The sequence below is a fragment of the Sander vitreus genome, chromosome 12, assembly GCF_031162955.1.
Source record: "Sander vitreus isolate 19-12246 chromosome 12, sanVit1, whole genome shotgun sequence".
Lineage (NCBI taxonomy): Eukaryota > Metazoa > Chordata > Actinopteri > Perciformes > Percidae > Sander > Sander vitreus.
This window is the reverse complement of record NC_135866.1, coordinates 13,876,192-13,902,782: the sequence shown is the minus strand read 5'-3', so window position 1 is coordinate 13,902,782 and position 26,591 is coordinate 13,876,192. Positions and strand designations below refer to the sequence as shown.

Here is a 26,591-nt window from a genome sequence, read left to right as displayed (position 1 = left end):
TGGTGACTGCTGAAGGGGAAAGAAGCGCCTATTGACTCTATTTGAATCCATTGGTGAGCACATGTTCCAATCTTAACACTGAGAGCTAGGGTTATAAAGTGTGGCGATGGAAAGTACACCAGAGGGCAGAGGCCACTGGCTTTATTGCTGTTTGAAGCACTGCTGTGTGTATTTGAAGCTTGAAAAGTTTGAATTAGATCTGCTTCAGCACATCTCCAGCTGGGAACTATGTAAATTGACAGTAAGGAGCCTTATCTGTGCAAGAATAGTTAAAGCCTCCACCATCAGCTCTACAGCTACGGGCACTAGCATTTTATATCCTCTACGCTGAGTGACTAGTCTATAAATTGTCATGTACCAATGATTGAATAGAGCTCCTCTTGTTATCTTGTGGACATCAACAGCAAGAATGTAACCATATGAGCGTATCCTGCTGATAAAAATCTATTTCTGGTTTGTTCTTTGGGACTGGACCTTTTTTCATGTGAGGGAATTAACCCAGCATGAAAATATTTTTCTGTATTTTTTTGTTCTTAAAGAAAAACAGGATGTCCAGGCTTTTCAATTCATGTGCAGTTATTCAAAATAAAGGAAGAATCCAATCCCTTCAGTGTGAGGCTTAGAAGAATACATTTCAGCTTTGAATCAGTAATTTCTGTGTGCCGCAGGCTGGTGTGGCCGCAGTAGACGCAGGGCATGGCTCTGCAGTGAGAGACAACAATCCTCCGTCATGGCTAGTGGACGTTTTGTCTTGAACTGCAAAAACACATGAGGAGCTGAAGCGCCTCTGTGTAGCAGAGAAAAAAAGGATTTCATTTATTATTCAAATGAAATGAGGTCCGGCAGATGGTGGAAGAGGGGCCGTGGGCATGCAGCAGAAAACCTCCTGCTCTCTACCTCTGATTTCAGTCAGCCTGTAACGAAATAAAAAGTTCAAAGGGAATCAGTGATCGTGACGGATCTCATTAGCATATTTCCACTGAGTAACACCGGCAACAGCAGAGATGGGGGGAGTGGAGGGGTGTATCCCATTCAGGAACTAATCAATGAATGTTGTGTATAATACTTCACTTACATATATTTAATTTACTATTTACTGAGTATTTTAACTTTATCCTGTGTCAGATGAGCCTTGGTTTCCAACAAGTAAAGGCAGTGTTGCATAAATGTAAATATATTTTGATCCACAGTTCAAACTCGTGAAGTCAACAAGTTTTTAGTTATAAGGACTTATGCTGTCTATGAATAGTTTGAAAAGAGCCTTTGTCTATTTCTGGGAATTAGCATTTTATTATTCCAAAGTCAAGAAAGAAAATTAATACTGAAGGAGACTGTAAACAGAGGTCACACACTTTGACACAAAAATGACTTAAAGAAATATATCAATATTTTGTCTTGATAAAGGTACTGGCAGCCTAGCATAAAGTTTGGAAACACTAGCCTCCTATCAGCACTTCTAAAGCACACCTATGTCTCATTTCTTCTGCATTGTTCGACTCAACTTAACTCAAGTAACTTTTGGTACCATGTGCTTTTCTCAATTTTGTTTTCCACTGCAGATAGTGAGAGATGGTGCTACATTTACAAAATATGAAATATGAAAATACATTGAGTATATGCAACTTTGATTCTACCTATCAGATAGTACCCCCTCAGTGTAAGCGGGATTCTCAGCTGATCGCCATAGCGGCCGTGTGAAACTTTCAGCACATTATCTTCAACGCGACACTCGCTGGATCCTTTTATCTGCAACAATGTCTGCACTTTGGCAATTGTACAATGTAGTGTCCGGTGTGGTTTTGCGGACCGCCATTTAAAAAAAACGTGGTGCGAGTGAATATAAATTGAGGTTTCTATTGACGGTATCTTGACTATTTAGAAATGGTGGGTTTGTGCAGGATGTCCCATGTCGTGCTAGTGACGGTTCTCTCTGACCAATCAGTGGTCTGCAGTGTTTTAACTCCACATTCTTGTAGCTCAGCTCGCTTGGAACCTTGATCAAGTTGATACCAAAAAAAATACCTGGTAGCAGATACTAGCCACAACTTTTGCTAATGGCAAACCAAAAAAGAGTGAGTTGAGTAGAGCTGTGCCTTGCCGTGCCGTGCTATACCATGCAGTGGACATGTGGAATAACGTGTTCTAACTTCTTTGTTTAATCCGTACAAAAACAAAATGTAAGTAACTTCATGGAGTCTCTGTTGGTTGACTGAAGTCACTGCGCCCGGCCAAGAAATGGTCCAGCATAACCCAACAAGGCCAGTAGTCTCACTGTTTTTGTACGCATTAAAAAAACAAGATATAACATATTAATTAGTGACATTAATTAGTTTAGAGATGCTGGTAGGTGGATTTTGTTAGCTTTAGGTAGAGACAGGCTAGCGGATTCTCCCTGCTTCCAGTCATTATGCTAAGCTACATTAACCTGTTGCAGGCTCCAGCTACATATTTACTGTACAGATGTGAGCGTGATATTGATCTTCTCATCTAACTTTCTGCAAGAATGAGCATATTTCCCAAAATGTTAAACTATTCCTTTAACAAGCCTTGTCAAAATTGAGTTCTGTGCACAGTCTCCTTTAGGCTCTATTCCTTTTTCATTTTTTTTTTCTTCAGTTTTTGACAACATACACAGACCCTGGCATAACAACTTCAAAAATCAAAAAAGATTTATACTACACAATATAGTATACTGTACAGTAGACACAGTAAATAGTTATGCTTTTTCAGAAACCCACAATAGCCCTATTCACTCATTGGACACTGTAGCATTATAGAGTGCAGTCACGTCATGCCATTTGCCCGAGCACTGTAAAACACCACCATGTGTGGGGTGAACAAACCAAGGCTGGGCTTGTAAAAAAAAAGCAGAAAACTCTTAAGCTGCCCTTCAGACACATAAGACTTCAGCACCTGTTAAGGGGTTACTTTAGTGTCAGCCTGTGACCACGTGCACCCAGAAACACACAGCCAGGCTATCATACATGGAGCTTCATGTATACTTTATTTTGTGGGAGACCATTCACCCTTCTTTACTGAACAGAGTCCATCTCTGATTTGAAATATTGGGCCTGGAGATGCTCTTGCCCGCTAGGCACGACTGTATTTCAAAAGCTGAAATTTGAGTGTGTTTTTCTGAAGTTCCCTGTGGTGCTGTTCTTCTGGACCACAACAGGCCACAGATCTGGCAGCAGTAGCTTTTTTTCATTGAAAATATAGAGGAACATCTACCCATTAAAGCACAAGAGGAATTTGGTTAGAGAAGGAATGCAATAAAACGTATAAAAAAAGCCAAATTTGACTTTACACAAAGGATCTAAGAATGTCGCAGAACCAAACGAGGGATATAAAAGGAACAAATGGATCATAATCTTTTCATTTATGGGTTATAAAGAAAGGGGCGGTCACATCCCGGTTTTGGTTATCACAGATCGTAGGAATGTTCTGTCTGCAGAGTAGAAAGGAAACTGATGTACATAAAAGCATGCAATTTGTTAATCCTAATTTGGAAATGATTGTGGAAACAGTAGACTAATATGTTGGCAGTTTTACCACTTGTTATTTGCATATTAATTAGCGTATAATTCAAACACAGTGCCCTCCTTTTTGAAAATGAGTTACATTACAAACTGAGAGAATGGAAGTCTCTAAACAGAAACATTTGGACATTTGGTTTGGCATCACTTTGTTCCTTTGTTCAGCACAGATGAAAAGTGGCTTAAATACATTGCAGATTAATATAACAAAAATCCCATTGCTGGGAAAACACCCAAATCTTGCTTTATTGGAAATAATCATGGTTTTGAATGTCTGTATTGAAGATGAATGACTAAGGCATTTTTAAAAAGAGACAAAGACAGAACAGTTGTGCAGTAAATTGTAAGTCTTGATTTAGGAGGGACATCAGTGTTAGAAGCTCTAACTTTATTCTATCCACTTCCTGGTGCCAGATAAACTGAGCCCTCACTGCTTTTGCAGCTCACACATGACATCCTTGCAGTTTGTGAATCTCACTCCTCTTTGCATTGTCACCTTGTAAATTCCTCCCCCCTGCTTTAAATCCATTTAGTGCTTTGAAAATGAAGAGACCACCATATGCTTGGAACATACCTTCGCTCGCAACAGGTTCTTCTTTTTTCTGACTCCCACTCAAACACTCAAACACTTGCTCCTCTCAACTTGGCGACCAGAATAGAAGCAGCAAAGCGACATTGACGAGCCCACTAGGCCTGCAGGCTGACGTTGGCCCACCCTGGGATGAGGCTGGTGAAGGACCACCCCAGCAGGCTGGTAAGCCCCGGGTGCCCCGGACAATTTATGACACCCACAAGGTGAGATTGCACTTTAGAAAGCAAGTGGCTGAGTCATAGACTTGCTCATTGGCTTCCTGCTTCCATTTAAGGGTTTGTTTTATTGTTTATTTTGCCAACAGATTTCTTTGTTGCCATTATTGCTATCCTGACCTGCAACAGTCACATATTGTCTTTCATTCATATGATTATTAATTTTCCTGTTCTTTTTTGGTCACTTCAAGCTCGAAAACCGTTTATACTACATATACTCTTTGATTTATATTTCCTCTTAAAGCTCCCAAGATAATTTTCTTACTAATAACAGTGAGATTTTTATGAATTATTAGAATTTAAAAACCATCCCATAAAGACATTATATTCATAATTTAGCCACTGTTTACGGTACAGACTCCATTGATATCTCTGAATGCTCAAGTTCGCATACTGATCAAGTTTACATAAGCTCATTATGATAACATGTACAGTTGCCTAATGCATTATTGTCTATGGTGCCTAGTTCACCTCCATCATATCTCTATCTCTGTCACGGTTAGTAAGTACAACAAGTATTAGTACAACTCCACACAAATTTTAAAATGTTCCATTTTCTGCAGTAATCAAGTGTAAATACGCTCATTATAAGGACATTTACAGTTTATGAGTAATCCTGAGTTGTATAATGGAGGCCCATTTAGTCCCATTGTTTTCATAACATATTTTATTATTATTATTGACTCCTGAAATTGCAGTGAGCCTTCAAAGGTATAGACAGTAATCAGAAGCACTCCTTCAGTCTGACTGCACAAAAGCAGTGAAATTAAGACCAGACTGTGGATGAGGCTTAATCCACAGCAGATTCTTCCCCCTCAGCTTGAATAAAGCTTTGCAGCGTTGCTTTCCACCATGTCTGCCTGCTTGGGTAACAAGCCTCTTCTGTGAGCGGAGAGAAAAAATTCATAAGCAAGGCAAAGGTAGGGATAACTTCCCTCCCTTCCTCTTCAAATACAGGCATGCTGAGCTTCACCGGGGAGAGTGGCGGTAGGGGGGCACAGAGGAGCATTCAAGCCCCTCTCCCCCTCACTGCTCAGTTTTTAACCAGCCTTTTCCACGACCCAGTGTGCACGCAAGGCAAGCCAAAATAGATAATGAGGAATGTCAGCCTAGAAACAGAAAATCACCTCAACCAAGACCAAGCTGTTCCAGAGGACTGGATTGCATTCCACAACAACTCTGAGTGATTTATTACAACCAAAAAAAAAAAAAAAAGTCCCCCAAAAAGACATCTAGCAACACAGCTGGTTAATGCCAACTGGTTGTGACTGGTGATGAGTAATGACATCCCTTTGAGTCCGTTGCTTTTTTCTGCTGCGTCTGGATGATGGATCATTCTTTTAAATCCATTTTCAAGATGTGCAGATTATCCGGTTCATAATTATTATTGTTTAAAAACGGAGCCCAGAACTCTAAGAAGTCATTTTCCCCTCCGTCGGGTCAGTTGTGTTATCACGTTTCTGTGGAGAGTTGAAGCCGTAGATGTCCACTTTTCACTGTGCTCATCAACAGTAGATCTAGGGTCCATACAAACCCAATTAAGAATCAATTTGAGCCAGTGTCAGACAGTCTGGCGCCTGGAGAGGGGTAAATGCTTTTAATATGAACATTTTATCGTTGTCTTCCATCGCCTAACAGTCTGGCATGTGTAAAGTATCTGTCATGAAGCCTTATGCCTGAATACTACCACAGTAGTACGACCACAGACCTCCACACATGGCATGCATATGAAAGTAAAGGTAGAAAACTGATATGTGAAACAATCCTACTTGAAAGGCATAAATCATAAAATACTCCAGAACAATGAGAGTTTGACAGTAGCCGTGATTGGCATATTTATTTTCTCTGCTTTTCTCTCTAACCCAGTCTCAATGTAGGCCCAAGACAAATGGCATATCATGAAATGCACTCTTGAATCATATCAAACATATTTGACATGGGCCCAGATTGATGTGGTTGCCATGCTTTGAAAAACTGACACCTTTGCTACTCTTATCTTGCAAATAGCCTAAGTAACTCCCTCCTATGCTTTCTCCCACTTCACATCTGTGACAGTAAGACTAATGGAGTTGAGTATGTATATGGATATGCATTTCATAGCATTTGTTTGTTATTGTCATAGCTTCATGGAAGAACTTTATTGTAAGCGGAAAAATCACAGATTTCAAGAAGAAATTGCATGTTTTACACCAGAAAAATGCATACTTCTCAGTGTGTTTTTACGCCACACATGCCATTTATGATGGAGCTATCAAATCATTATTATACTATACTTCTGCCTCTGCTCCCAACAGGTAGCACACTTACTATATGTAATTTTCATCAATTTGCAGCATTTCAGATAACAAGAGCCTGAACTTAGAGCACATAGTGCCTAAACCTGCAGTGCCACAACAGCCTCTCCCTGGCGGCTCTCTCCACACTGACATACCTGTGGCTGTGAAATGTCATGATTACTGTTTGATGCAACGCTGTGCAGAGAGAAGCTGTGTAGAGATGTTGGCTTCTGAGTGTGGCTGAGTAGCTCAGTGGCAGTCAAGGAATGAGTCATGTTTTCTGAGCTTATTCACCTGAGCATGAAGGTAATTTCTTACACAATTCATATATAGCAGTGATTTTTATTGATTTTTCAGTTTTGTGGCCCATTGTTGCTGTGTCTACTGTAGTGTTTATTGATATTTTGGATCAAAATGTTGGCCATGTGAAAGGGTCTTGATGACCTACAGACAACACTCTGGAGAACCAACTTTCAGGCTTAGCTTGTTCGCTCTTTGTGGAAAGCTAAAACACAATACTGTGGTTTTCTGTCCATATTAAACACACATATACAAACACCTTTTAACATAAAGACAGTTTGTTGTGTTGGCATTAAACAACTACAGCTTCCATGAGGTTTTGAAAATAAACTGGAAGAACAGGAAACCGTCTTGTTATTCCAAGATGGTGACCCTGACTTGGCTAATTCTATAATGTTACTAGTAGCGGTTTGTTGTCAAGTGAAATCAGATACAAACAAATGGGGTACAGATGAATTAGCTATATTGACTAAATTTAAGTTAATTGATTTTATTTTATTTTAGTTGATTTAGTTCATTCCTAATATCTCTCAGTCGAAAATACAACTGGAATGTGACGACTTTTCCTACGCAGCTGCTCGTAACCCTAACCTTGAACCATATGTGGGCTGGAAAGTAAGAATGGGATAGATCAGCGATCACATTTTTAGACAACTTAAGAGATAGTTGTATGATTGCAGAAATGGTCATGTGAGGGATAAATTTGTGCATTGACAGTATGGGGTTATATACTGTAACTTGGGTTTAATTACCTTGAACAGTGGACATTGGCTGACCTGAAGCATCCATATTGGTTTGCTTTTTCAGACATTCAACACATTATTTAGCGTTTTTACGGGAATGGAAAGTGTATTGACAGAAACCTACATAATGCAGCATATGACTCATGACAAATGTTATTGTTTAAAGGCCCTGCCAAACAACCACACCCACACACGCAGGTGTCCCTCTGTTCAGGTTTAAGTTGGGTGGAGCAATGCTGGTAATTACGTGAGTTTACTTAACCACCAAATAAAGGTAGTAAAGGTGTGATTCGTCCTACCTCAACAGGTGCAAGACAACTAACAGGTGAGCGAGGTAGATGTCTATTGATACTAACAAAGCCCTGAGAAAATGTGTTTTCAACCTCCCAGTGCTTCAGCTTTTCAGAAAAAACAAACAAAGACACCATGAAAAGTATATTAGGTAAGTGGAACAGAAGCTAGCTTGAAATGGGGGAAGAACTACATTCAAATTCCCAAACCACCCTAAAGACTGCTTGTGTTCCACTAACATCTATTCCTCCATGTGTTTTTGCATAAAGGATTTATTTTACCCCATTCATCTTGTGAGCTGCTTTGCCAATGAATGACTTCCAACCAACCCTTGAGAGGATAATATCTTCCTGTTTGGTGGATTTATTATTTATTGCGTCTGTGTTTGTGTGAGGGTTAAAATGTATGGTATGCGTCTGAGCTCCAGGTGCTAAAAATAGAGGCAGTCCCAGAACTCCTACTTGAGTGACAGGATTCCTTTTACTGGCACGCAAAGATGACCCATTTCCTCTTTTCCTAAAAAGTTAACCACCACCTACTGAATTATGTTATGCTATACATGTACTACTTCATTGAACTATGATATTTTATGGCAGACCAGTTGTTTTTAGTACTATATAGTTTATTCTTCTGTCTGTATTTTTTCAAAGAAAGATCTGACTTGGCGGGTGAACAGTAACAGTGTGAAGAAAACTTAACTATCAGCTACCGTTGAATGGAATCATGAGATGCTGTAAATCTTATTTCTTCTTTCTGTCGTTTTTTTCTCTGCCTTTTCACGCTGGAACAATGAGCATCTGTTTCCAATGTGTCGGTGTTTCTGCCTCATATGTGGAAGAGGGTAGACTCGCTTCACAACAACAGAGGAACAACACTTATAACTACACTCTAAGATAAACATTCACCATTGGAAAGTAAGTTAAAACAAATGTTCCTAAATGCTTTACCAAGTGCTTTAAAATGCTCAAGTATAGATTGAGATGCATTCTTCAAATAAGCTTGTTTTTGGGCTGAGACACGCTGATATTTTTGGAGCAAATCTCACAGCTGGAAAGCAGTCACTCTAGTACATTACTTTTATTTGTTCGATGTTTTCCCCCATATAAGAGCATTTTTACAGATGTCTCAAGGACAGAGCAAAGACAAAGTTCTGTGAGCCAAAAAGCTCTAGAGAGGAGACAAGTCTGGATCCATGTTGCTTATCAGATTGTATCTATTGTAGAGAGTTGAATTCGCTTTCTATGCTTGATCTAACTTCTGTCAGCAGAGTCTGCAGTCGACAGAAGTCTCATGGGTGGGGAAATGGAGGACTAACTTCCAGAAGGGAGAATATACTTATAGTTCTGAAATTCAAAGCTACCTCCAAAGCAACTTTAAAGGACTAAATTAATAATTGAGTATGCGGTCTATACTATGACTAACTATGTAGCTTCCAAATTAGCTTGCTCCTTGCACTCTGCAAAATCAAATGCCTTTTGGGGACAAAAGAAGTTGAAGTTTTAGCTATTGTTTGAAAACATTTTTGGAAGAATATAGGCTAGTACTTACTTTGCTGAACACAAGACATGTCAGTTAAGAAATAAGAATTTTCTGTGTGTCTTTTAGGTAGCCCTAAGATTGGTTTCACCAATTATTTGTAAGTTCAAACTTGTAAACTAGTTTTTACTAAATCTTAACACACAGTAACTGTTAGATGTTACTGATGTTTAGCTAATGTTAGCTAAAACTAACCTAAGCTTGTGAGAAGTAAAATAAGCAATATGACATATGGTCAATATTCCTGATTTTAAACTTTGATTGAAAATATGTTAAAAAGCAATGTAAACTGGGAAATTTTAAATTCCATTTCACAAAAATAACACAATGTACCGCAAATTACAAAACATTAAGCTGATACCATCAGGCTAATTGTCAGTTACGTTAGCATACTTAAATATTTTCCACTCATTCTAAAATACATTCACTGCTAACTCTAAGACACATATTTCTCCATGGATGCATGTGTTATATAACAAAGTAATACTTATATCAAATGACTTTATTAAAACGAGTTGCGACACACAAAACAGTTCTTATGATTTAGTTTTTACTAAATATTTCTTCCAGTAACTGCCAGGAGTAACTGTTGTGTAACGTTAGCTAAAATTAACGTTAGCTTGTGAGTGAGAAGTAAAAAAAGGCAACATAAAATATGGTAAACATTTCTGGTCTGACACTTTGATTTAAATTTTATTTTGAAACAGTAGAAATTGGGAAATTTTCAATTAGTTTTCACGAAAATAAAACAATACTTCAAAATTGTTAAGCTAATAACATCAGGCTAACTATTACTTTTCTGCTAATTCTAAAATACAGGAACACTACTAACTCTGAAACATACTTCTAGGTGCATGTTTGAAATAGAACAAAGTAATTTACATTTATAATAGATTGGCAGTTAGATTTATTATATTCCTTGCCTCCAAAAACTGTTATATTAACTAAGTAAGTTATTTTATTGTGAGGTGCTACAGATGGTTCCTGGTAACTGATTTACACATTGTCGCTGACAAATTCTTAACGTTTTTATTAGTGGAAACTAGCTGATTCAGTAAGTAAGTTTGAAACTATCTAGTAGTTCCTAAGAACTTAGGAAAGATATACACACAATCAAAGTAATGGATTTATGAATAGCTGGTGCAAACCAATCCTCCTGGTCCTCATTGGATTAAGTCATTGTCTTATCATGAATGTGGTAGAGTTCACTTGTGGTTGAGCCTTTTAATCGAGCCCATTCCATCATGGGAACTGTCATTACAAGACCATCAAGATCATAATTCCCACCCTTTTTCATGCTGCCCTATGATTACAAAACTATAGAAAGCTACTCCATACAATATTGCGCTGGGAAATGGATGCCGCAAAGAATTAGCTTCCTCTCAATGCAGAAAGAACAGACAGTGTTTCTGTCTGTGAGGAACAAGAGCATTTGTCAATTCCCATAGAGAATGCTAAAGGTTTCAATCCTTTGATTTCTCTTTTTTCAGTACCTTTTAAGCTCTGAGATTGCCTTTGAATTTGTGGCTTTTGATCTTAATGAGTAAAACCACCTAATAATTACTCAAGACATATTTACCGCAGCATTCCCAGCTACCCTCTTATTTACCACATGAATGTTTGTTGAAACACCCCACATTATTACATGAGGTTTTTGCCATAATGTGAATGGCACATTTGGAGGAAAAAAAACACACACACACACACACACACACACACACACACACAACACACAAGAAGACAAAATCAAAAAGAACATGTAGAGGTGAAGGGACTTGAATTCTGACACTGTGTCTCTCTGTGAGGTCTCTGCGGCTGCAAAAATACCACAAAAACGCTTCCCCCAAAAAATTTAATTATCACTCCTATAATCCAATTTAACATCTGAAGTTTGGATTCACAAGAAGTGGAGTTGACTTTGTGTTTGAAAGCATATGGGGTTTTCTTGTGTTTCTGGAGCTTATTTTCAAGTAAAAGAATCAGCAACAGTATTATAATTCCAAAGCAAAAACTTAATAACCAATCAAATGAATAAACATCTGTATGTACATAACAACCTAACATAACCACAATGTATTCTCACAAATGTTGCATGTGTTGCTGAACAAGGTAAGCCAGTATGTTTGTTTCTGTCCTACACTAAAGCAACACTAGAGAACTTTTTCCGCTTCGGTCCCCCTACAGGTTGGAAGCGGAATTGTCCATTACATTACATTATGCAAGTTTGCCAGATCGGGTAGCGGATCTGTAGTTCGAATGAACTGGACAATGTAATGTAATGGACAATTCTGCTATAATGCAGAGAAAAGCATGAGCAATCACAGGTGAAGTAATGTTTATGCATGGATGGTATTTATTCTCCCCAATGTTAATTAACACAAATTGAGTCATCAAAAGCTATGGTCAAATGTGGAAGTTAAGCTTTGACAAAAACTGAGGGAAGTATGCAGGAAAAAGGGAGCATTTTGTTTCCATTTACAGAATGGACTCTGTTCTAATGATGAAGCCTGACCTCTCGCAGTGAAATTTATTTACTCTCTTTAGATGAGTCAGCAGCAAAACTGAGTCTTGCTTTTTAGCTTTTTTGTGCTATTACTAGGGGTTTTGATTGCACGATGAACGCAGACTAGAATGACAGGCTGAAGCAAAAAAGCAAAGCCAAGCATTTTCTGACAACTTCATCTGTCCTCAAGAAAAGAAAAGAGGAAATAACAGAGACAAGGGCCGGCTGTGTGTATTTACATATATACTGCATTGACCACAATGAATAAAACACCAGCAAGCCAGGCTCTCCTGGGTCAGTTCAAATGAAATAGAGAGTTTACACTTTCAGTAGTAGGCCATACATAAACATTGTTTCTCTAAATAAGAATATGTGCCAGGGGATCAGCATCATTACATCTGTTTTCTTTTTACTCTTCTATTCTTTATTATGTAAAACTACGCCTCAGAAAACATGCAAGCTCTGCACTAATCCTCTCACTTTCCACCTGGTGAATTTGACCCAAATTCACATTTCCCCTATGCGGCCAGGGGACTGTTTTTTATTGAAGCCACGTGTAACGGAGACCACTGACCCGACTATGTACTTTGGCTCATGAGAGAAAGAGAAGAGAACTGATATTTAGGACATTATTACTTCCAAACTTGGAGATTTAGTGTTTGTTCTTAGACATACTTTTCTCAAGCAAAATATGTCCTATGGCAGAATTTGCACCACTGAGGTAGCTCTTTTATTACAATGCTGAAAAGTAACAATCTAAAAATAGGCATATTGGGGAAGAATGAAAGCTTCTACTCACAGTATAATATCATGTTCAAAAGAAAGCTGCATGGGGTGGAACTTTAGAAACCTGAGGAAACTGTTACCATAAACCTGCTTCCAGCTGGGCAGATCATTTTCCTTCCAGTACATCGATTGTTAAGAAATGACAACAGAAACTTCACATGATATTTAAAGGTAAAATGACAGAGCTCAGACAGCATTAAACATTGCATGTCACATTGGCAGAAAGGCGTCAGTGCAGAGACATGCTCACAATGAGGACACAGCTGGTAGTACAGCACAGGTGGACATTACACCTTTCATGAACCATTAGTAAGCTGTGTTACTTTGGCTTATCACAGACGTAATGGTTTCTAATGATAGCCTCAATGGGGTGACTGAATACATCAGAACATTATGAAATACATTTATTTCTTCATGTTTTTTGTTCCAGTTATTCCAAGACAGAAAATATGTAGCCTGCAGCTGGCATATCCGGAGCGGTCAACAAATCAGGACTAAATAATTGGGGATCTGCCGTGCTTAAACACGCTGTTGTCCAGTTTGTCATTGAGATTATATCATATTTGTTCGCAAATGGCAATTTAATGCTAATGTTTTGCAGCTTACAGTAAAATCCTAATGGGCTTTCAGCTTGAAGTGTAATTGCATCGACAAACCCAAATCATTTCCAGTCAACTCAGTTATAGTTGCATGTTTTTTGGGGTGCCAAGTCAGTTACAATTCTGGTCTCCATTCACAACCGTAATATCAGGATTCAATTTACCCCTTTTCCATTGTAACCAACAAAGCGCAAACATAGTGTGCTTTAAAAATGAAGGCAGAGTCAGTGCAACAAAATTCCTATTTGCATCATGAATGATTTATTCAGTTAAATGCAAGCATCTGTGGAAACTGTCTCAATGTATTGCACATAAATACATCCATAATGGTATTTTTCCATTAAATAAGAAACACACTGACCAAAGATATAGTCAGTGTATATATATAACCATACATATAACCATAGTGTGAAAAAAAATCAATATTCTTTAAATATTCCTTTGAAGACTTGTAATGTGCCTGCAGGACAAGATATTGGCCCTTTTGCACTTGTGGTATTTTCTTTTATCTCCTAATTATCCTTACAATATTCAAATATGACATTATGCAGTTTATAGAAATGTCTGATCCACCAAGCCTTTTTAAAGAATAAATATTAGACACTCAATATCTTCCAGCTCAAATTCAATAGATATGAAGTAGGTTGTTTAGGATGTTTAAGTACATATTTATTACCTTACATAAAAGCATCACGTGAAATACAACCTGAATTTGGAACATGTTCTATTTCAACACATTTGGACACTAATATTACAAAATATTTATTTTACCATTTACATGCCATGCCATGCTTTTCATGGATTTTCATGTTTCAGCCCATTTACGACAAAAGCTGTACACTGTATATCAAAGCTAACCAATTTATAAAACACGCTACTGTATTTTAGAAATTTGAATGTATTCATTCAACCATTCCTGGCAGCCATTGGTTTTTATTCATATATATTTGTATAGAAGTCAGTAAATAAACTGAAGCTTTCTTTAGTTGTGCAACGCATCAGTCAACATTAAGACAGCAGAACATTTTTCCTTTACATCACATTATCGTTGAGTGGTAATTCACTTCAATGGCGGATTGATTTAAAAGTCTGCACTGCATTACGTCGCAAAAATAATATAACATTGGCAAAACTGAATACAGATTTGTTGTTGACTGTGATGGATTATTGCTCAAGCTAGGCTCAAGAGTTTTACCATTCATAATGTACAGAAATGAATGGAAATCAATGGCTGCCTGAAACATTAGGAGAAATACAAACATGCATTGGAAAATAGTTTAAAGTTTACATGATTTGAACTTTAGGAAGTAAAACTTGTAAACACAGTATGGTCTTTTACATTTCCACATGTGAAACGAGTAGTCATGTTTATACATAAATATACTGCAAAATGGGGGTATAGTCGTGAAAATTATATTCATGAATGCATTTTATCTGTGAAGTGAAAAATACACTTTGATTTGATGCAAAAAGAGAATTTTTTATATATAAAAAGCTGCGTGTGTCCAAAAAGTGTTTTTTGTGTTTTTTACATGACAACATTTCTAAAGGATTGTAAATTAAATGTATTTAAATATATCCATGAGATTTCAGTGGAGCATTGTGACATTTTGTGGTCTAAATCCTGTTTCAGATGCTTTTCCATGTCAACAAGAACAACATTTTAAGTGAGGCACTGAGCATTGAAATGTCTTTCCATTAACATATGGATGAACACTGAATGTTTGAACACAACATGTATCAGCATCTGCTTCCTGATTGAATATCACTATGTTCTGGAAGTTTAGGTGGATGTTTGTATGAATATGACTATTGGATTTATTTTGTGCAATGTAAAGGTTGAGGGTTAAGCCTTGTGATTGTATTGCTGTTTTCCTTCAGCCAGTACTATTTACACTGTACATCTTACATACTTGCTTGCTGGTTATATTGTACATGCCATAGTTGGAGTCTTTCTACACATCACACTTACATTACTGACATACCGTAGCTGGATTAATTTGTTTCATATACTATGTTGGTTATTGTTTAGACTGTAACCTATATCACAGTTACATCCCTTCTCACTATCTCTCATTGGTTGATTGTGGTTGACATTTTCATTATCAACTAATCTTTTTTTTTTTTTTTTTTACCAATCGAGGCATCATTTGAACTATGAAGAGAAAAACACTTAATGTACATCTATTACATGAGACAGGTGCGTAGTAGAGGGACAAGTAGGTCAAAAGTTGCAAAGAAACTTCTGCACACTGTCTAATTTACAAAGATAATTTGGCATTTGCCTGATGAAGGTCTATGACCTAAACATTGCCATTAAATTTATCTTTGCAAGTTAGACCAAAAGCCCGATTTAACACCTTGAAATTGCTTGCTTTGTCTGATCAACACTCCAAAACCCAAAGATATTCTGTTTAGTGTTAAATTAAGACAAAGAAAAGCTGCAAATCCTTACAAGTGATAAGCTGGAACAACAGAATGTTTGACTTTTAAACAAAAATGTTTTTGTTGCACATTCATTTTTCTATCAATCGACTTCATCAATCAGCCACCTTATATTTTCAGCTCTACTAAACTGTATATTCACTCATCTTTATATACGTATATCTCCGTACACTTTGCTGCTGTTGGCACCATCTGATTATATGCTAAACTTTTGTAGAATAGCTACAATAATAATTTCAAGTGCAGAGATGAGGATTACCCTATCTGGTAACAAGACCCTGTTACATATACTCCTTCCACACTGAGAGCTCAATTGCTTTTTGTTACAGAAATACTTCTGATAAAAAAGTGATTTTCTTATCACCTTGATGCATTCTACTTTATCTGTGGACTCACCCAATTAAAAAAGTCTTATTTAAGCCTCATTATAGCAATGTTTTTATCATCATTATCAGTAACATGTTTTTTGGTTGGCTAATGAATGGCCTTGCACTTTTTTTGCCTTCCTGATTAAACTTAAAATACTGTGCAACATGGGTTGGAGAAAACACAGCAGAACGTGTTGTGCTTATGCATGAAATCTGACCACACGAGATAATATTAGCTTTAATACGGGCTGTCATAATTAGCATTAGGATCCAGTCCGTGCCTTGCCAGTAATCCGCTTCAGGTTTTGTGTGCCGCCCTCTACAGCCTGCTGCTGCAGAGCAGGGGACCGGTGCGCCGTTTCTCCTCGCCTTGTTTGCCTCCAGTCCGGCTGTAGCTCCGACTGTCTGCACGGCGTGTGGATGAGTCGCAGAGGTAACAACCGGGAGCGCACCGAAAGCTAGACTGAAGAAGTCATATTAGCCTATATCGCTTCGCGCTGTATATGTGAACCAGGCCGCTGGAGACCTGCAGACAGACTTGACGTGCTCGGAGTTTGATTTTGTAGCGAGACTGGGGTGCATCTCGTCTCCTTCAAGTGCGAATTTTTTAAGCAGTCTATCCGTAGCGCTCCCGTCCGAAGGAGCCTTGGTGCACGCACAAGAGGAAGGAGGGGGGGAGGTAACGATCATTACTTTTGGACAGACTCCTCGCCATGGAGCTGTTCGTCCGGTCCCGGGCGTTTTGGCTTGAAGAGGAACAGATACCTGCCACAGGAAACCCCACCATCTGCCCACTGTGAAGAAAGTGGAGCATGCAGACGAGCCTCAGCCGTCATTGTTCGACCCGCTGCTTAGTTTCTGGGGGCCTCTTCTGAAAAAGGGAGAGGAGGGGGGCTCCTGGTGTTGATCTGAAATTTAGCCTACACTTCATACCGGGATCCATATTTTGGCACGGCGTACCACAGTAAGTAGCCTTTAAAAGCGGATGTTTTGAGTCTTTCAAGGGAGATGCTGGTTTATGCCTCTGCTAAATCAATACCATGTATTTACACTCAGGATATCATAAGGCAAATGTCAGAAAACGGGCCCGCGGGCTCCTCCAGCAGTTCAAAACTGTTGTTATGAGATCAATACATAGCATATAAAGGGCATAGTATACGATGTTATTCTGTAGTGTCTGGAGCCTCAATACTTTTGATTAACATGAAGTTGCTGGGCTATTAAGGTACTTCCATGTGGATTCAAGTATATATCTATTTCATTTAAATTAAAATTCCACTGAAGGATGTATTCTTTTGTACGTGATAAAAATGTGTGAAATGCTTATATTATCTATATATTCAAGGTGTTTTCAGGTGTTACAAATTTGATTTTTTTGTATGTAAGATGAACACTCTGACAAGGAAAGTCCTGGATATGGATAAAAAGCAAAGCCTAATGGGAGTGGATTTATAAAATAATCAGCATGATAAAATGGTGAAAAAAAGTAGAGCTCACACAAACATCTCCACCCAGTTTCAGGACACAAGGAGCTAAGTAGATGGATGTCAGTTACTGTCTCCATTTACTGCTCCATTTTGCGGCTATAAAATAAGATCATTTCACAAAGCATGTATAATTCACAGAATTGAGCCAGCCATGTGTGATGATGACACACACACACACACACACACACACACACACACACACACACACACACACAATTTTTACAGGCGAAGGGACCATATTTCAGTCTCACGTTAAGCTTTTAGAGATAGGGCCGAATAGACTTCAGCTAGAAACCCCAGGAGGGCATGACTGTGGCGGTCTAAAATATCAAGGTTAAATAACATTTACACATAATCCATACTGTCAATGCCATATCAGGACAGTGGTGCAACCTTATATAAGCCATACTGACAAGTTAGGAAACTGGGAGCTTCCCCCTGCATTTACTTATATAACAGCTTTCATGCAGGAAAGTATAGATGACGACTCTGTCCAAATCCAGTTGTTTTTGGACATCAAAGCAAACCAAAAGCATTTTCTGTTCAGTTTTGATCTAAGAAAACGGCAACATTATTTAAGACCTATATGCACAGTGTGAGACATTTCCTCGCCACCACACAAATCCAAGCATTTTCTGACCGTGGCGGGGAAGTTTTTCTGTCATGCCAGACATTTTGGAGGACTAGATAAAAAAAAGTCTCCTTAGCTGGGATGATGTTGAATGTTGCTGCTTGATAATGAAACGCCTATCATCGAGTCCTGAAGATGAAAAGGTCTCCCTGCCAATAGGCCATAATGGGATGTTTTACTGGTGAATGTAGATGTTGCACTTTGAAAAAAATCCCCCTTTGCATTTCATCTAAGTCTATTTCTTGAAGCAAATGCTGGGACAGTGGGTTTTAGGAATTCAAATAGAGGAGGGGGACAAATGTTCTCCCTCCCTCCTCCTCCTCCTTCTCCTCTCCACCCTCTCTACCTTCACTCCATCTCTCACCCGCCCCTCACTTGCTGGTTTGGTCCATTTGTCTGTGTTGTCTTGGGAGGAAGTGCCATCTCATCTCACATTGCGCAAATGGTTTCAATGCATGCTAGTGTGAATTCTAGCAGGTTTTTCTTGCTGCCAATTTCCATATCAAAGTGTCTGCATTTCAATAGGGAGAACTTGTGCTACCAGCCCCCTTCTTCTAAGCAGTTTTGTTGAGATAGTGTTGCTGCTGGTGGTGGTGGTGGAGGCTTCTGACAGGATTGCTGGACACTGCAGTTGTGTGTGTGTGTGTGTGTGTGTGTGTGTGTGTGTGTGTGTGTGTGTGTGTGTGTGCGCGTGTGTGTGTGTGCGCGTGTGTGTCTGAGAAGCAAGTGTTTGTGTTGGAAGCAGATTTAGTGTGGATTGGTAGAATTTCACCACCAGAAGCCATGTATTTAGCGGAAATGTTAGACGCCGTTCAGGGACGTGGTTATGTTAAGAAGATTTTGTCCTGTTAAAACATTTTCCCCAGTATTCCTCAGCAAGAGCATACAACATTAAAACAAAGAAAGGTCTGTAGTGTGTTATTTTCAAGAATGAGAACCCACTGCGTCCATGGCGGGAGAATAAAAAGCATAACTTGATGAAAATCTGTGTACATGTTTTGACTGGTATTTTAGCCGCAGCATCTCAAATGCTCCAAAATAAATAATTCTTCAGGTGTAAAATAAATGACTTAATTCCACATTCAGTGATTGTAGATGTAAAGACGCAGAGCATTCAAGCTTTGTGAGCGACTCTGAGTACCTAGCAGTGTCTGATTGTTTTTCTGTCGCAGAGATAATATTTATTCCCCATTCTGTGCAGCTGTTGTTTGTCAGTGAAAGAATGCGGCAAGGCACTGCTTATTTTGGTTGTCTTGTGATACATGGCATAATATTCTCTGCAATTTTAGACAGGTTGAGTAGAAGAAAATAGTCATTTTGAGTGAGCACAAAGATAAACGAAGAATAAAAAGTGCTTTCTTGCTTTGTGCGTGCCCTTACTTTAGAAGTAGGATCAGCATAGGTTAATAGTGAAAGAAAGTGCAGCTTGTGACATGTTATTACACAAAGACAGGGAATGTAAATGCCATTGGGAGTGCAGTAGGGGTCGGTGGTCCCTTCATGGTCCTGCTCCTGGGTAATAACATGAGCCAACTGCTCCCCAACCTGCTAGAGAAGAGAGCTTGCTAACATCACAAAACTTAAAAAAGAGCCAAGAGTGTGAGTTTTGAACCCAGAGAGCAGGGAGGGGGAGAAAAAAAGAGGACATCACCTGCCATCTTCACTCACGGCGGGCAGGTTTGACAGCTGTCTTGTTCAGTTCCTCTGACACGCTCACTCTGAAAAGTTGGACAAACAAATGGACAGAGACAGGGAGTGATGAATAATGGTAGATGAGACATGATGATTGCAATGGTCTTAGAGGAGAAATAGTGCATTTTCTGATGAATTGTGTAGGCCTAATTCTTTTTCCTGTTGTACTGACTTTACAACAGGCTTCTCCTTCTCCTTCTGACAAAGTCAATACAATAGGCCTCTCTCTGCATTGTGTATGTGTAGGAGGATAGGGCAAGAGCAATAGCAAGTGTGATAAGTATGTTGAGTCGAGAAAAAGTGAGTGGAAACCACGCTGTGGTGTGCTGGGCTGAGCCTGGTTGTTCAAATTATTAAAAAGCTGCTGAAGAGGAGATGTATATGCATTCTGCTCTGTCGAGGCTGCTATCGGTGCTGACATTGGCATCAGTGCTCCTACTAAGATGAATTTCTTCCTGGGTGAGTGCAAAATGGTCTAGAAGGGTCTGATTCTGGAGGGGCTGACACCAAACATGACATTTACCGGTGATGCTCTGAAGAGGCACCAACCTCCCAAAAAAATATTTTTGAAACAACATCGAAGCTGTTCACATTTGGCCTGATTGCCAGAGAAAGAACAACAATACACAACATGAAAAGTGAAAAAGAAGCAAAGGGCATTTTGTTTATTTAACATAGTGCTTTGGGGTGAGTTTCTCATTTAACTGCAAAAAACCACCATAGCTATTTTGTGGCTTGCCTCAGAAATAAAGAGACAGATGACTGGAACGAATGATTATGCGTTTGGGTAGTTAACGCGATGGATGGATATATGTTCTTGCTTCTTTTAGCCGAGAAAATACATCTGAGGGGGGAAAAATGTCTCCCGTACTACCACCTCCTGTGTTTAAAATGACAGTTAACTTTCCCCCACTGGTTTAAAATGGATGTTTAATGATCAACAGAGGCTTGGAGCTTAGGTCTAGCAGTCACGCTGGCTCTCATTGCAGAGCCTCTGCTTAGAAAGCTACCCCCTATGTGTGGTTAAAGGACGCTCCTGCTCAAAAGGAGGCTGATTCTTGAGTGATGGATCATCAGAGGTCTCTTTGGGATGTGTGTTAACCCTTTGGTGTGTGCAGATCTCTCCCAGTTGGGAGCCGTTGGCAGTGTGTGATGGATGTGTCCCAGGTCTTTAGGCTCCATATATCAGAAGATTAGCACTGACCTGTGAGTTGTCTGGGCCGCCCTCGTAACTTCTTCTCCAACATTGGCTGACATTAGCATATGAGGACACTGCTCTGTCTCAGGGGGATACAAAGATAGTGTGCTTTATTTGGTTCTGTCATAGTATAGGTCACAGGAAGTGTGCAGATTAAAGGCTGAGGGCTTTGTGTTGGTATTAGGTGTATCTGACAGGTCATCTGTCTTCAACTGAGGAAATGCTTCTCTCTTCTTCAAATTCTTAAATAGTATCATATAATTCTCCAGAAATTGAGGTTCAGGCCATGTTTCACTGCAGAAAAATCTCTCCCTGTCCTCCTCCGTGCTATTCATGAATCACATAAAAATGCAAATCACTCTGCTGATGTGGTGTAACATTGTTATTTCTCATTTTGCATTGAAAAGAAAGAAATTTTGTAATGTAACAGGAATACACCCAAATTCACATTTTATTTTCCAAATCCGGAGGACCTCTGCTCAAATTTTCTATTAAATGCCTACACATGAACAGCATAGGTACATTTGCTTCCTGAGGAACCAGTTATACGCTGTTTTGAAAGGCTAAATTGAATATTTTTTAATTTTTACGGCAGATTCTCTAAAATGATCATAAAATCCTTCCACATTTAGTGCTCTCATGCACTGTCCACATACATATCCGACTGTATTGCCGCATTTGTTTAGTTGTGTCTTTATGGATATAAATAATACTTTTAATGCCAATTTTCAGAGAGCATATTGAAAAAAGAGGCACAGGATCACCTGTAGTCTGCCACGTCTAATGGCTATTTGATGCCTTCTTGGTGTCACTTGGTGTCTTGCGATGAAGCCAATGTGTTTTCAAGGTGAACATATATTGTCAAAGCCCTTGAACGTTCCCTGGGCCTTGATTGGCAGGCGTTGTCACAAAAGATGAGGAGTGTTGGGAGTCACACAGCAAAAATAATCTATTACCTAGGATGGCAAGGCGTGCTTTCACAACGTGTCAGTGCAGTCAGCCATCTTGCTCTCTCTCTCTGTGGAATAGTCCCTCCTCGGCGCAGCGAGGGGACAGCTTTCAAGTTTAATTTTGGTGGCTGCCATAAGTAATGTTATTGATGTTTTATACTTCATACTATGATGAGTTATCATGTGAATCCAAAAACATTTAAGCGTTCATCAGCAGCGGTGTGTAATCCGTTTAAGATTGCTGGCAGTCAACATAAAACAAGGGCTTAATATTTCCACGTAAATGGCATCCTGGCAAAAAAAAGAAAAGCAATATATAGAACCAGGCTCAGCTGAGCCCTTCCTGGTATAGTTGTGCTGCTTTGCTCCATTTCAAAAGCCTCCTTGAGAGAGAGAGAGAGAGAGAGAGAGAGAGAGAGAGAGAGGCTCACTGCAGAGAGAGAGAGAGAGAGAGAGAGAGAGAGAGAGAGAGAGGCTCTGTGAGTTGCAGTGAGAGAAGCAAGCTTGTTGTTGATCAGCCAAGCAAATCAGATCTTGATATTTGAAGAGTGGAGTTGTGATTGCTAATCACTCCACTGCTGAGTTTTAATTAGGAGACTCATAAGCATTATATCGTTTCTCAGCAGAGCTTAGTCAAGCATCAGATGTACTTAAGAGAACAAATAATTTGTTTTCTTCCGAGTCAGGCCTAGAAAGCACAGGTTTCTTTAGTACTATAGATAAATTAGTTATTTATTTTATGTACTTCTGTAAATAATTAATAATATTGCAGCATAATAGTGTTTTAATGTGAGCTTGTGTACTTAATACATTATCTTAAATCATATCATGACCTTTAGGAATAAAAAAAAAGAGACTGATTTTGATCACCACAGCCATTCATGGACGCTTTTTGCATGTCCAAAGAAAGCCTGAATCTAATCTCAGGCTACTTTCTTTGAGATGGTGCTATAGATTGGACTGAGCTTATTGTCAATGGGTAGGTTTCTGTTCTGTGCTCCTAAGACCTTTGTTAGGACATTTTAATTACAGCAGAGCTGGATGTAATTGATCTAGGCTTAGAGGGATTTCACTGTCAATGAGAATGAGCCTGGGCGTTAATACAGCCGAGCAAATGCTTCCACCTCTGTGCTGCACTCATACAGGGCCGGTCGAGGCGAGAGGAGATGTGCCTTCTTGTTTACTTTCCCTTAATTCAGCGGGGCGTCTGTCTTTTATGTATAATGGTAAATCAGCCTCACAGGGCCGGCTGAAAACGTCTTCCCTCTGCCTCCACTTCAACATATCTGTTGCCGACATTGTCGCCACCTGAAGTGTCCTCTTACCGAGCACTTTTTTCATGCTTCCGTGTTGTCACCCACCATGTTTAAATTTTTATGTTGCTGTTAGATAATGCTTCCCGATGAAGGTGAATTATTGATGGCCTTGTTCGTATGAGCGGGACAGGGCAGGCTTTTAACTCTCTGAGCTGCTGGTTCTCTTAACCGGTAACTAAGGGACACCGTACATACACCCAAAGGAATGATGTACTGGAGGAGGAAAAAAAACGGAGGCGGGGGGCTGAAAATAAAATAAAAGAAGCATGCATCCTTTACACTACTGTTGGGCTAAGCCACACAGCACAAGGGAATCTTGGCAGCAGAGAAAGGCATTGCATCTACTGAAGCATTTTCTCAGCTTTTGAAGCATCGGATATGGTATGGTGGCTGTGTGTTGGTTGCTTATATTTGTTGCTTTATACGGGGGTACACACATCACTCTGGCTCTGCTTTTTAATTTTGTACAGACAAATGTTTCAAGTACTGTGATTTGAAGCCGTCAGGTGATTTTGCCGTGTTTGAGTGGACAAATAAACTTTGTAGCCACTAAAACTGAAATTATTAGGTGATTTCTGCTTTTCTCTGTTTTGTATCACTGTAAATTGATATCTTTGAGGTCTGGACTGTTGTCACATTGGGCTCTGGGAACTTGTTACAGACATTCTTCTCTGTTTTCTGACGTTTTGTACAGTAAAGGATTCATCAATTAACCGTAAAAAAGATCAACAGATTAATTGATAATGAAAATAATTAGGGATGCACCGATTTATCGGGCGAACATCGGTATCAGCCGTATTCACCTCGTTGACTGCCATCGGCAGTAAATAAGATGACATTCACCGATGGCAGTGGCCTATTTTTTTATCTGTGTCATTTTGTGTCTTTTTGCGGTTGGGCTCGGTTGCTAGCATATGCTTCTACTGCAGCTGCTGATTAGGAGAAAAATGCACTGGCTAGATACAACTTTGGCATGATGTAAGAGGGCAACGGGTGCCGTGTGCATGTTACAAATAAAAGTGAGAGAAAATGTCATTGTGGGTCTAAGTAGGCCTACTGAACAATTATTCTCATGGAGTAGATAGTTAAATAGCAGAAGAAGGTTTTGAAGTAGTTTTCAAAAAAAGAATCTTGAAAGAAGGTTATATTAAAGGTTTCATATTTTTGTATGAATCAATTTGTGCTTATTCAAAGATAGTGTAATGAAATGCTACTTTCTTTATAATAAAGAGTCCTTGGTGAGTTGCAGCCCTATAGCGGTCGGTTGTTTCAGAGCAATTTTTTCCAGCATTTCAAAATAGACTCTTTTTTTTTAATATGGAGTCTTTGTATTATTATATCCTTGGCAGCATAAACAATATTTATGAACATTTTTTGAAAGAAAGAAAGACTACAGCCATGAGTCTTATCTGTTTTAAACAGTTTGACCCTCAAAGACAAAGAGTGAAACATGCTGCACACACACAGTGACTAGCACTAACACCAGTCTAACACACATAGCTGCGTTTCAGTAAAATCTGTCCTTCACCACTAAATGTATGCCTGTACACCCTGACAGCTGTCCTGATTCTTATAGCACGCACTTTCATCATTGTTCCAATTCAGTCTCTCTGCACTTGTATGGCCCTCCAGTTTGCATTACAATGGAGCGAGCAGAAAAACATTGTGGAAATGCTGGTAAAGCGTATAATTTGGCATGCTGAAATTCAGCGGTAATGTCCTTTTAGATACACTCTAGGTTCCATTTTAACGTTCATTTTAGAGATGTAGATGTTTTTCTACCTAAAATCGCTACATTTGCCCCTGTAAACAGTCTGTGTTTTGTCAAAATCTCACACATTTGGTGCATTTATGCCAATGTTGCATTCCAAGATTGTACGCAAATTTCTGGAAACTAGGCTACGTTGTGTAATTTTGTTGTATTTTTGTCCATTCTGACTTGTTAAAGTTCAGGTTGCACCAGTGAGGAGTCCGTAAGAAAAGTATGTTTCAGCTTTTTCTTTCACAGCAGGGATCAATCTAACTGCTATGAAGGAAGAGATATTTTAAGCCCACCGGTAAACCTGCAGTGGTCCATCTTTCAAAATTAAAATTAAGTGTTACAGCTGAATCAGGGGTAGTAAGTCTTAAATAATAACCCTGAGACTGTCACAGGCAAGAAAGGAAGAGAACAAGAAAGTAATTATGGACAAAGAAACAAGAAAAACAAGTCCAACCAGTTCCCATTTCCCACTGGAAATGCTGCAGATTGATGCCTGTGTCTTTGTTTCCAAAGGAACAGACTGAGTGGGTGGACAAATTAATAGAAACCAATACTGAGAAAAACGACTTTGAACTGAAAACAAGCATGAAACCCGTCCAGGCCTACAGCACACGGGTGCATATTAAGTCCATGGCTCACTTTCAACTCAATACAGCCATACTGTAGAGCTGGACAATATGGCTAAAGGATATTAGCTTGATATTTTTAGACCTGGTGAAATACTGTATCTCTACAAAAGGATGTTTCTAATCAGAGCTGTAATTCAGAATAATCTGCCTCTAATAAATGCTATTAGATTTGAACAGGACAGTACACACATGATTTCATTCAAGATTATAAAGTATTTTAATAATGTTTTTTTTTTTAATTACAATTAACATTTTGAATGAAAATAACCAAGTTATGTGGCCAGGCCAGTCCCTCCAGGATCTCTGGGAGTTTTTTTTGTGATTACTACAACCCGCAATACCTGTACATGACCCAGAAAATGGAGCACATCTACTTATTTTAATGCTTTCTCTACTGTATATTCATATTACATTCATATTTTGAATGTTCCCCAATTCCCAAATAAGAGCACACACACTGACATTAGCTGCCACTACTCTACATGCTATTATTTTCCCTTTCATGATTGTCTTTTTTTATTTATTTATTTTTTAAATGTGACTAAATTTCAGTTGCTTCTGTGGTGACTGTTGAAAAGTTGAATTATCAGATATCTGTCTGCTTCAAAAGTTATAAAAGATTTAAAGTGTCAATCCTTAAGATTTCAGTCCTGGTTTATTGGCAACACCAGGTGGTAACAGCAAATGTGGTTTAATACTACACATCCCACAATACTGGGGGCAGCAAAACAAACTA

At 39.0% G+C, this 26,591-nt stretch overlaps 1 protein-coding gene across 7 annotated transcripts in view; it reads left to right on the top strand.

The window, feature by feature from the left end:
* Positions 1–7,925: 7,925 nt before the first annotated feature.
* The window catches only part of adgrl2b.1 (adhesion G protein-coupled receptor L2b, tandem duplicate 1), a 94,436-nt gene continuing 75,770 nt past the window's right edge, over positions 7,926–26,591 (top strand). For 5 of the 7 annotated variants that reach the window (XM_078263952.1, XM_078263949.1, XM_078263955.1 and 2 more), the window contains exon 1: positions 16,558–17,154. The gene's annotated coding sequence lies outside the window, so the exon portion shown is untranslated. The other 2 variants (XM_078263950.1, XM_078263951.1) reach the window with 2 other exon arrangements.